This window comes from Papaver somniferum, chromosome 7, assembly GCF_003573695.1.
Source record: "Papaver somniferum cultivar HN1 chromosome 7, ASM357369v1, whole genome shotgun sequence".
Classification (NCBI taxonomy): Eukaryota; Viridiplantae; Streptophyta; class Magnoliopsida; order Ranunculales; family Papaveraceae; genus Papaver; species Papaver somniferum.
In genome coordinates this window covers 31,078,617-31,091,387 of record NC_039364.1, presented here as the reverse complement: position 1 = coordinate 31,091,387, position 12,771 = coordinate 31,078,617, and the positions used below count along the sequence as shown (strand labels likewise).

General features: G+C 38.3%; 1 long non-coding RNA gene across 1 annotated transcript; it reads right to left on the bottom strand.

Annotated features, from left to right (window-relative positions):
* Nucleotides 1-278: 278 nt before the first annotated feature.
* On the bottom strand, nt 279-3,868 carry LOC113296858. The gene is made up of 2 exons (XR_003333181.1): nt 3,812-3,868; nt 279-3,085 (listed from the first exon to the last, which is right to left on the bottom strand). It is a non-coding gene; the product is annotated as an uncharacterized LOC113296858 (long non-coding RNA).
* Between the last annotated feature and the right edge of the window lie 8,903 nt (nt 3,869-12,771).

Here is a 12,771-nt window from a genome sequence, read left to right as displayed (position 1 = left end):
TCAAAGCAATCGAACGTGTAAAAGCACTAACCCGATTTAACAAAGGTTATGACTCACATGTGACTACTAGGATGTATCACTACAAGCAATATTCACAATATGCTACTTGCAATCTATCACTTTTGCGTATAATAAACTCTAATCTAGCAATAGAGATGAAAACAAACTCAATCGATTCTACACTCGACCAAACAAACATTCAAATCATATAACAATATTAACGATGAATCATAAACGATAAAGCATGGAGACAAAACTAATTTATTGAACACAACCCATGTTTGGAAATCCAACTTATTCCTTAACCAAAAAAAAACTAGGTAAGCATAATGGAGTTCATCACAAGAATGAAGAGAAAACGTACCATGTTGTAAACCCTAGAATAAAAGTAGAAAAATGAGATCCCCGATAAAAGATAAGATCCTCCCCTTTTTTATACCCTTCTATGACTTTTACCATTTCTAAATACAAGCCACTTGCTCGCCTGAACTTTCGACCCACTTGCTCGCCTGAACTTTGGCCCAATTAGAACAACCCATAAGTCCATTACTTCATATGCCTGTCAGTTTTGTGAAACTGACAAGGCAAATTCCACCTTACACTTTCGGCTGTGGCTCAACTCTCCTCCCCTGCAATTTCTCAATCCAGGAAACAAAACATTCATTCCAAGACGTCAAGCATTCATTCATACACACTCATTGTTTCTCTTTATTGCCTCGTACCAACAACAAACAACTCACTTCCCTGTGCATAAACAAACCTATCAGTTCCTCCAACTCGAACCATTTCAACTTCATTGCCAATCTAACCTTCTGCGACTTCTTCTTGCAATCATCTCAGACCCATTTAATTACAACAGATCATTCCCTGTGACATCTCAATTCACTACATCCTGCCAGTCCAAGCACTGCACCAACGAAACCACTTCATTCTTCAATTGCAATATCATTCTGCGATTCATATTCCAACTTCGTTCTCTGCAGCTCCGTACCATTTCCCCATCAACCTGCATCATCTCTCACTGCTACCTGAGACTCAGCCTGTAACATCTTCTTATCTGGTTTCTTGACTCCATTAGTAACCCTATCTGCAGTTCACTTCACAGAAACAACTTACTACCAGCTGAGTTTCAGCTCAAAGTCATCAAGTCCTGTATCATCCATTTCTCAAACCGGCACAGCAAACACCCATTTTCCTCTTGCTTTGCAGCTTCGAAACTCCACCAGTTCATCATTTCATATCAACTTCATCAGCAATACCCATTTCAGATCCAAGCCTTCGGTTCAATCCACCACTGCAACATTCGACTCAATTTTCATTGCGGTATCACCTCAAGTCATTACAACCACCACTTGCAGCTCAGCTGCCACTTCATATTCAGAACTTGAAGTACCACCTGCAATTGCTTCAACTCCAGCTGCAATATCCACCAGAATTCCTCCACTGCATCCCTTGCTTAGCCAACTGCAGTAACAGCAAGACAGACCCATGCTCTGAGTTTATACATTCATTGCACTTCAATATCTAACCTAGACTAGCTAGCCACAACAACTACAGTTCATACATTCTCTTCCATTTAGTCAGCACTAGCTCCTATAACTTCAGCTCAAGTTTCTCGGCCAACAACAACCCATTTCAGCTTCTCCTCTAATCGATGCCAGATGAACTGCCATACTCTTCTCAGATTCTTCCTAACAATGGCAGCAATCCACCTATTGATAATAGCAACAGCAGCACCAGTCTTCATTTCGTGGTCACAAACTACAGATCAACTCACAACTCCATTAGCAACAGAATCAGCCTAATACCCTTCTTCTTCTTTGAACTGCACTTGCAACTTCATAATTTCCTGTAATGCACAGACTCATCACCAGATCACCTGCATAATTTCTTGCTTCTAGGCTTGATGCACTGTCGCAGCGAATTTAAGCTCCCTGCAACAGCTGCAACTCAGCATCTCCTTGATCTTCCCTGTATTGCACATGGCAGCAACTCCATCCCATTCAGCTGACCTGCAATCACTGCCATCACCTGTACTTTATACATTCACATCTCTTCCAATTCCATTTAAGCTCTTCATATGCTCCATCACCAGTGCCTTGAACTGCAGATCATAACCACCACTCATCTGCAGTTCAATACCTCCAGCAATTTCAGCTTGAACCCATTTTCCTGTAACAACAACCAGTATTTCCATTCTCTTCTTAGACCAACAAAACCATTTCAACTTGCGGCTACACATGCCTGCAAACCAGCTCCTACTGCTTTCATTTTCTTATCTCACTTATCAACAACTAACTTCATCTCCACCTTCCTTCTGAGCTCAAATACCAATTTCTGTTAAACACACATCTACTAAATGGCAGCAGCAACTCCATTTCCCAACTGATGTCCACAAAACCCATGCTGATTTCTTCTAATCTTTTTATGATTCCACCAACAGCTCCTGAGAACACCATTAAAGCATCAGACAACGACTGTATCTCCACTATCTTCTCTGTCTGTACAATTCGTACCACCACTTCCATTTATCCAACTTCTCGAGCACAGATTGCTGTAACAAATTCAACCCATCTTAGTCTTCTTCTTCATTTCTGAAATCCATCAAAACCCTTTAATTCATTTCTCAATCACCAGCACAGGATCTCTTGTTGAGGTTCAATTCCAACACAAACCCTAGCTTTTAATTCTTCACGAACTCTGAATCACCCATCAAATTCTTCTTTACTAGCTTCCATTTCTACTAATCTTCATAAATTTCCCATCTGATTTCATTGTTGCCGGTAGCAGCTGCAATGGTTCCGTGCTACTGTAATGAAAATTGGGGAAAATGGAAACCTAGTTTCCTTCTCTCGATCTTGTACTGCTAGGAAATAAATTAAAACGCCCCACTTGAAGATTCACCCAATGGAGGCGCCCTCAGTAACTGAATGTCTGCCGTTAGCATTTCTTCTTGGACTTTAGCTGGTTGTCCCTTATCCACGGCTACGCTGCAAGTATCACCAGCATATGAAATGAACATTCCGTCCTTTTTGCTTCATACGAGTACATTCTTCTTCTTTCGCTCCAAATGACTCCATTGCACCTAATAACTCAAAACTAAACATAAGAGATGCAATTCACTAGGATAATAGCAAAGAAAGCATAAATACTAGATATAAAATTAGGTGTTTTAGACACCTATCAAATTCCCCCATACTTAGACTTTGCTAGTCCTCGAGCAAATCAAACAAAACAAATTCTAAAACATACATACAACTCCGTGTCGCCGAGGATACGGTTACTCTTAGCATGAATAACAGACCTTTGAACCCCTAGGTGTCCCCAGTGGACGTGTTATAGTCTCGTGAAGGTTTACAAGAGGTATGCCTACAAAACCTGCTTTTCCAACTTACTAGTTCTCCGAAATGATAGCATCCAACGCGCTAAGAAGACATAAAAATTCCGCACACTAGTAATAAGAAGTTAGACACATAAACGAACACAATCTCATCCTTAAAAGTTGAGAGAGAAATAACCATCCCTTCTCAAAAGAAATTCGGGTTCGGAGTGATCAAAAGTCTCGACTCTGCCTCACAAGAAAGTGTTTTATGAAATTGCTCTCAATAATAAATAGTTTTTTAATGGGTCACATATGTGTCCAGGTAGGAGTGAAGAGAGAATCCTGCGACACCTTGAATGGTAGGAAGGCAAAAACCCTCCGAAATGTTTTGAAAACCCACATCTTTTATTCATTTTGAAAACCCATTTTCTGACGATCTCTAGGAAAGAAAATCAACCACTTAACGAAGGTGGGAATATGCTTACTTACCTCGTTATCCGTTCGGCGTGCAGTTAGCACCACTCTCACAGCATCCATAGAAACGTCTTCGGTCTTCAATCCTTGTCTTCATCTTCGTTTTCGGTCTTCGATTAGTGATGATAACTCTTGAACTTCGTAAAATCTTGACAATGTAATTCTTTCCTCTAATTCCTTGTTGCTTGAAACTTCATTATAGATATTTCTTCTTTCCATTGGCTTTATTGACAGAACAAAACTAAAAACAAACTATACAAACCCAAAATATGATACAATGAATTTTTCTTGTCTCTTTTTTTTTTCCTTTTTTTTTTTAATTTTTTTTATTGAGACAAGAAAAATAAAACAGATACAAAATAAAAACAAAACAAAACAAAAATAATAAACCTAACAAAATTGTCTTTTTTTTCTCTTTTTTTTTCATTTTTTTTTTTGACAAGGGACTTGGCACAACAATGACCATGTCTCAAGTAATTTTTTTTTTTTAGAACAAGAGAAAATAATATACAAATAAGATAAAATAAAAAATGCAAGTACAAATGCCATGGTGTAAGTACTTTACCGCTTAATTCTTCACAACTTGTATGTCTCGATATCATAAACTCCTTGAACTCTCATCTTAATAATCTTCGCTCTTGTACAATAGTCTTCAACTTGTAAAAATTATGCTCCTTGTCTTGTTGCTTTACTTGAATCTGAAACCGGCTCATTTCTGTACCGTTGCGTGTAAACCTTGAACGTCTTCAACTTTCCTTCGAATTTGTGATGCTCCTCTTGTTGATGATGATGGTGTTTCTGTGGACCTGTTGGTGTAGAGAGAGATAAAGTGGATGGTGCTAACTGCGAACAAGATTACAAGTGGTATGTAAGTTAGCAATTCGATGTCACCATTCATGATTGATAAAATAGCACTCAAGAGATCAAAGTAGTGCTTTTATTGGTGGGAGGTTGGGTAGCTCACCATTCTACCCGGAGTTTACGTACAGTGACACACACTCTAAAATCACATATTTAGACAGGTACAAAGAAGTGAAGGTCGGTGCCTCTCATGATGTAACATGGGTAGTCTCCACTATAGGGGATCACAAATCTAATACCGAATTCAGTCTGCACCTCATTTTCCACTAGGATGGTTAAATCCAACTTTAACTCTCATACAAGTAAGAAACCCGATAATGTTCTCTGTCATCTCCAAGTTCAGTCACTCTTATGAGAATCTCGATGTAATCTTAACGACATGTATATTGTGTGACTCTAAACTAACTACAAGTTGGAGTTATTCATGCACTAATTTACAAAAAAGTTGAAAAATCATGAAAATTTACAATGCAAGCTTAACCACTCCCCCACACTTAAACTTTGCATTGTCCTCAATGTAAATTGAATCGTCCAAAGAAAGTCAAGGTCGGAAATCATATAATGATATGCGACAAGAAATCAGAAAAGGTAAATACAAGACAAGAAAAAGCTAAACATAAAACAAGAATACAAAAATAAGACAAGAAATACTCATCGTATGGGTTGCATCCCGTTTAGCGCTTGGTTTAAAGTCGTCAGCCCGACTATAACCTTGCAAGATTCATTCCCCATATACCAACAATCTGAAAAGTTGGGGATCCTTCCACGTAACCTGTTTTGCAAACACTAGCTTCACACAAATATCAGTTTCATAAAACATAAACGAAACTATTAACCGATAGAAGTTTCCCCCACACTTATTCTTTTTTACACTTGGAGGTGTATAATGAACATAAAAATCAGGAACTTCTATGGTTTCTTCTTTGCAAACATCCATAGTATGAGAATCAAATGTTTCTAATGGCGGAAATCGTTCAACAAAGTCGTTCAACAATATTTTCGAAGCACATACAATCATACCAATAAGAGGTAAAGGAGAAGAAACAATATGCAAAGGGTTAAACAAACCTTTCACAATCTCTTGTAGCTCGGAATCCTTTTCATCCTTGAAAAAATCAAGTGAATTATTTACCTCTTGTATATCATGGTCCTCTATCAAACCTTGCAGCCATTCTTCTCAGTTTCTGCCTTAACTAAAGTTTCGACATACACATCATCGTTACAATCCTTTGCAAGCTCAATTGGGTCTTCCACAATATTGGTCATATCGGTTTCATTCTCGACACACTCCTCTTCGTTGTAAGGCACATACTCTTTTGCGGCTCCAAATTTCGCTATAATGAACTTTTTTAGAAAACTCAAAAATGCATCATCCTCAAGCTCCACCCTTTGAATAGGCTCTTGATCATTATAAAGATCAATGCTTGAGTAATCTACACAAGTGTCAACATATTCCTCTTTGTCTTCATTTTGATCCCAAAAAGATTCCGTTGTACACCTTTGGGAAATGTCACCATGAGTTGGTTCAAGCGATGTATCTTCATAATCATCATCACTTTCATAGTTAACATAAGATTGGTTCTCGCTGAATTTAGTGTTGCTAATCTCAATCTCATCCTTTTGAATAGGTGAATGATCATTATTAAGATCAAGAGTTGAGGTATCTACACACAACGAAAGACCCCAAAGGATGACCCTTTTTAACATTAGCATCAATCAAATATTCATCACAAACCATAGGCACATTAGAATAGTTATTGTTTTTAAAGCAAAGTTCTTCCTCATACCTTTCTTCTTTGATTCGATCAATACCTCTTTGTAAGTTAGAAATACCTTCACGAGGTTCTTGGAGTTGCTCTTCTGTAGCCTCTTTATCTTTTTGGAACTCTTATTGTACAAAGTTGGAAACTTTGTCTAGAAAGTTAGAGACTTTTTGTTCACGAGCATAAGAATCCTCCCATCCTTGTGGTTGTTCACACACATACCCGCCATAAGGTTGTTGAGGAAAACCATAAGGATCCATGGAATATTGGTCATAGCCAATGAATTGGTTTTGATTATACCCCTGAAATTGTTGGAAGTTATCATGTTGTTGAGACTGTTGGAAACCGTATCCATTGTTCCAATATGCTCCATCCATGAGAAATAAGTACCTGAAACACGATTCTCAAAACAAGGTTAAAAACCAGAAAATGAAACAAAACTAAAAACAAGAAAATAAGAAATCAAAAACAAGTGACAACCGCTGCCTCCCCGGCAGCAGCGCCAAATTTTGATCGCTGTCGTAGGCGTCAAAAATAGTAACACTTTCTTACTACTCAAAATATAAATATAGCAAAGGCAAGAAAGGATCGTTCCCACAGAGAAGACTAGGTTGTCAAAATGTTTCGGTTTCCTATAGTAATAATTGGGGGGTTTTCTAGTTTATGTATAATAAACTAAATAAAAGCAAACAATAAAATAAAGGAAACAAATCAATAAGATGATTGGTCAAGGATTTCGTTTTCATTCACAAACATGTATTCTTAACAATAACTAGAATTGGTATTTCAATCTCAACTTTTATCAAAGGCCCTAGGATACCTTGATCGCAAGAATATCCCGCAAATCTCCTATTTTCATCAACAAACGCATTAAAAGATGCGAATATGAATTCCACCTTAGAGAACAACCTAACATGTAAAAGCACTAATCAAGTTTAATTCCCTAGATGCATTAAGTTCTATGAAATCAGACCAATCAAAGCAATCGAACGTGTAAAAGCACTAACCCGATTTAACAAAGGTTATGACTCACATGTGACTACTAGGATGTATCACTACAAGCAATATTCACAATATGCTACTTGCAATCTATCGCTTTTGCGTATAATAAACTCTAATCTAGCAATAGAGATGAAAACAAACTCAATCGATTCTACACTCGACCAAACAAACATTCAAATCATATAACAATATTAACGATGAATCATAAACGATAAAGCATGGAGACAAAACTAATTTATTGAACACAACCCATGTTTGGAAATCCAACTTATTCCTTAACCAAAAAAAAACTAGGTAAACATAATGGAGTTCATCACAAGAATGAAGAAAAAACGTACCATGTTGTAAACCCTAGAATAAAAGTAGAAAAATGAGATCCCCGATAAAAGATAAGATCCTCCCCTTTTTTATACCCTTCTATGACTTTTACCATTTCTAAATACAAGCCACTTGCTCGCCTGAACTTTCGACCCACTTGCTCGCCTGAACTTTGGCCCAATTAGAACAACCCATAAGTCCATTACTTCATATGCCTGTCAGTTTTGTGAAACTGACAAGGCAAATTCCACCTTACACTTTCGGCTGTGGCTCAACTCTCCTCCCCTGCAATTTCTCAATCCAGGAAACAAAACATTCATTCCAAGACGTCAAGCATTCATTCATACACACTCATTGTTTCTCTTTATTGCCTCGTACCAACAACAAACAACTCACTTCCCTGTGCATAAACAAACCTATCAGTTCCTCCAACTCGAACCATTTCAACTTCATTGCCAATCTAACCTTCTGCGACTTCTTCTTGCAATCATCTCAGACCCATTTAATTACAACAGATCATTCCCTGTGACATCTCAATTCACTACATCCTGCCAGTCCAAGCACTGCACCAACGAAACCACTTCATTCTTCAATTGCAATATCATTCTGCGATTCATATCCCAACTTCGTTCTCTGCAGCTCCGTACCATTTCCCCATCAACCTGCATCATCTCTCACTGCTACCTGAGACTCAGCCTGTAACATCTTCTTATCTGGTTTCTTGACTCCATTAGTAACCCTATCTGCAGTTCACTTCACAGAAACAACTTACTACCAGCTGAGCTTCAGCTCAAAGTCATCAAGTCCTGTATCATCCATTTCTCAACCGGCACAGCAAACACCCATTTTCCTCTTGCTTTGCAGCTTCGAACTCCACCAGTTCATCACTTCATATCAACTTCATCAGCAATACCCATTTCAGAGCCAAGCCTTCGGTTCAATCCACCACTGCAACATTCGACTCAATTTTCATTGCGGTATCACCTCAAGTCATTACAACCACCACTTGCATCTCAGCTGCCACTTCATATTCAGAACTTGAAGTACCACCTGCAATTGCTTCAACTCCAGCTGCAATATCCACTAGAATTCCTCCACTGCATCCCTTGCTTAGCCAACTGCAGTAACAGCAACACAGACCCATGCTCTGAGTTTATACATTCATTGCACTTCAATATCTAACCTAGACTAGCTAGCCACAACAACTACAGTTCATACATTCTCTTCCATTTAGTCAGCACTAGCTCCTATAACTTCAGCTCAAGTTTCTCGGCCAACAACAACCCATTTCAGCTTCTCCTCTAATCGATCCCAGCTGAACTGCCATACTCTTCTCAGATTCTTCCTAACAATGGCAGCAATCCACCTATTGATAATAGCAACAGCAGCACCAGTCTTCATTTCGTGGTTACAAACTACAGATCAACTCACAACTCCATTAGCAACAGAATCAGCCTAATACCCTTCTTCTTCTTTGAACTGCACTTGCAACTTCATAATTTCCTGTAATGCACAGACTCATCACCAGATCACCTGCATAATTTCTTGCTTCTAGGCTTGATGCACTGTCGCAGCGAATTTAAGCTCCCTGCAACAGCTGCAACTCAGCATCTCCTTGATCTTCCCTGTATTGGACATGGCAGCAACTCCATCCCATTCAGCTGACCTGCAATCACTGCCATCACCTGTACTTTATACATTCACATCTCTTCCAATTCCATTTAAGCTCTTCATATGCTCCATCACCAGTGCCTTGAACTGCAGATCATAACCACCACTCATCTGCAGTTCAATACCTCCAGCAATTTCAGCTTGAACCCATTTTCCTGTAACAACAACCAGTATTTCCATTCTCTTCTTAGACCAACAAAACCACTTCAACTTGCGGCTACACATGCCTGCAAACCAGCTCCTACTGCTTTCATTTTCTTATCTCACTTATCAACAACTAACTTCATCTCCACCTTCCTTCTGAGCTCAAATACCAATCTCTGTTAAACACACATCTACTAAATGGCAGCAGCAACTCCATTTCCCAACTGATGTCCACAAAACCCATGCTGATTTCTTCTAATCTTTTTATGATTCCACCAACAGCTCCTGAGAACACCATTAAAGCATCAGACAACGACTGTATCTCCACTATCTTCTCTGTCTGTACAATTCGTACCACCACTTCCATTTATCCAACTTCTCGAGCACAGATTGCTGTAACAAATTCAACCCATCTTAGTCTTCTTCTTCATTTCTGAAATCCATCAAAACCCTTTAATTCATTTCTCAATCACCAGCACAGGATCTCTTGTTGAGGATCACTTCCAACACAAACCCTAGCTTTTAATTCTTCACGAACTTTGAATCACCCATCAAATTCTTCTTTACCAGCTTCCATTTCTACTAATCTTCATAAATTTCCCATCTGATTTCATTGTTGCCGGTAGCAGCTGCAATGGTTCCGTGCTACTGTAATGAAAATTGGGGAAAATGGAAACCTAGTTTCCTTCTCTCGATCTTGTACTGCTAGGAAATAAATTAAAAAGCCCCACTTGAAGATTCACCCAATGGAGGTGCCCTCAGTAACTGAATGTCTGTCGTTAGCATTTCTTCCTGGACTTTAGCTGGTTGTCCCTTATCCACGGCTACGCTGCAAGTATCACCAGCCTATGAAATGAACATTCCGTCCTTTTTGCTTCATATGAGTACTTTCTTCTTCTTTCGCTCCAAATGACTCCATTGCACCTAATAACTCAAAACTAACATAAGAAATGCAATTCACAAGGATAATAGCAAAGAAAGCATAAATACTAGAAATAAAATTAGGTGTTTTAGCCATTATAGGAAGAAGTGGTGTTTATGTGTCCAGGGAACAAGGACGGTCAAGATTGGCTGAATTGGTTTTTCAAGGAGGACGGTCAGGATTATGCCTCAGCCCAGATAACTCGACTCAACCCAACCATATCTACTTATGCTCAGGCGAAGGACGACTAGACCGTTATACTATTGTCACGGACTCTCGGTCCGCATTATTCAACTATCCATTATGACCTCATGTATCCAAATGTTGAAAACTAATTCTCTTCCTAAATTGACTACATAATAATAAGAAGTGGCGTCTATGTGTCCAACGAACAAGGATGGTCGAGATTGTCCGAATTGGTTTTTCAAGGAGGATGGTCAGGATTATGCCTTAGCCCAGATAACTCAACCCAACCATATCTACTTATGCTCAGGCGAAGGAATGGTGGAGTTTTTGGTTTGGATGCTAAGAAGTTTCAGTAAATGTTTAGTTGTGGGTTTTGGATGAAATAAATTACTGGAGAGTGATGCTCGGGGTCAACTAGCGCCGTTCAGATATTCCTCTTCAAAATCTAAACTCGGATCGCACTTTGGTTCATTCTTCGCTCTTCTAAACTCGGTGAAAGTAACTACCACTACCACCACCACCACCTATTCTCATCACTTCACCTTTCCATTCACTTTAATATGTAATCTCAACTGCAATATCAACCTTTTTTTTTGTTGCTAAGTCCAAAGATTTATTAAAGCAAAAAACGTAGTTACAAGAATTACAAGAGGGGTTCAAAGCCTTACTCCCCTACCCCCACCCACCCGCGTAAACCAAAGAGGAAACAGAGATAATGCATTTACAAGCATCCACACAATTTACATGGTATTTATTTTAAGCATTTGATTCTGGAAGCCATTATAAGAAGAAGTGGTGTCTATGTGTCCAGGGAACAAGGACAGTCAAGATTGGCCGAATTGGTTTTTCAATGAGGACGGTCAGGATTATGCCTCAACCCAGATAACTCAACTCAACCCAACCATATCTACTTATACTCAGGCGAAGGACAGCTAAACCGTTATACTATTGTCTTGGACTCTCGGTCCGCATTATTCAACTATCCATTCTAACCTCATGTATCCAAATGTTGAAAACTAATTCTCTTCCTAAATTGCCTACATTATAAGAAGAAGTGGTGTCTATGTGTCCAACGAATAAGGATGGCCGAGATTGGCCGAATTGGTTTTTCAAGGAGGATGGTAAGGATTATGCCTCATCCCAGATAACTCAACCCAACCATATCTACTTATGATCAGGCGAAGGATGGTTAGACAGTTATACTATTGTCTCGGACTCTCGGTCTGCATTATTCAACTATCCATTCTGACCTCATGTATCCGAATGTCGAAAACTAATTCTCTTACTAAATTGATATTTAGTAAAATATTTACTTTTTGAAGCATGATCATTTATAATAGTTATTGAATACAAACATGACATTGATATTGTATAATTATTAAGTCTTTCTCTCAAACCTCTGCCTTCTCTCTCACTCATCTTCTATTCTTTATCCTTTGACCATTATTCTTTCTACGCCAAAAGAAACCCAAAATTTTGAGACCTATAGAAACGTCAAAGCACTTTCACCAACTAAAATTGAGGAGATCGAAGTAGAGGTTAAGGTACAACTTCACTGTTAATTGAATTATAGGACTTTAGTTGAAGTTAGTTGGGGGTATCACTGATTTTATAGCAGTAGGGAAACGAATAAGGTGATTGATTTGATTAAGAAGTTTCATTATAAAGGTAACTTTTGTAGTTCTCTTTTCAAACTTATAATTTAAAAATATAACCAAACATTAGGATCATGATGGACACTTTTTATGGAGATAAATGTTAGAAATTGTGCTTGATTTATGATGGAGATATTTTTTGAGATAAATATCGTGTAAACAACTTCTTTCAAACCATAATATCACCTAATAGAACTTGACATTTTATACCTTTTCAAGATAACTTTCTGACATGTAAAAGCTATACAATGATGATCCTTGCATCACCATAATGATTATGTTTGTTTGACTTTTAAAATATAATCTTTAGATTGGATTTGTTAGAATTTTTACATTTGGCTAATTAATGTATCATGGAAACATGATGCTTGTAAATTGTTCCAATGATTTCCTTGAACCAGTATTGGTCTGGACTAGTGATGATAACCGAACTATTGTGTTGGAGACAGGGAC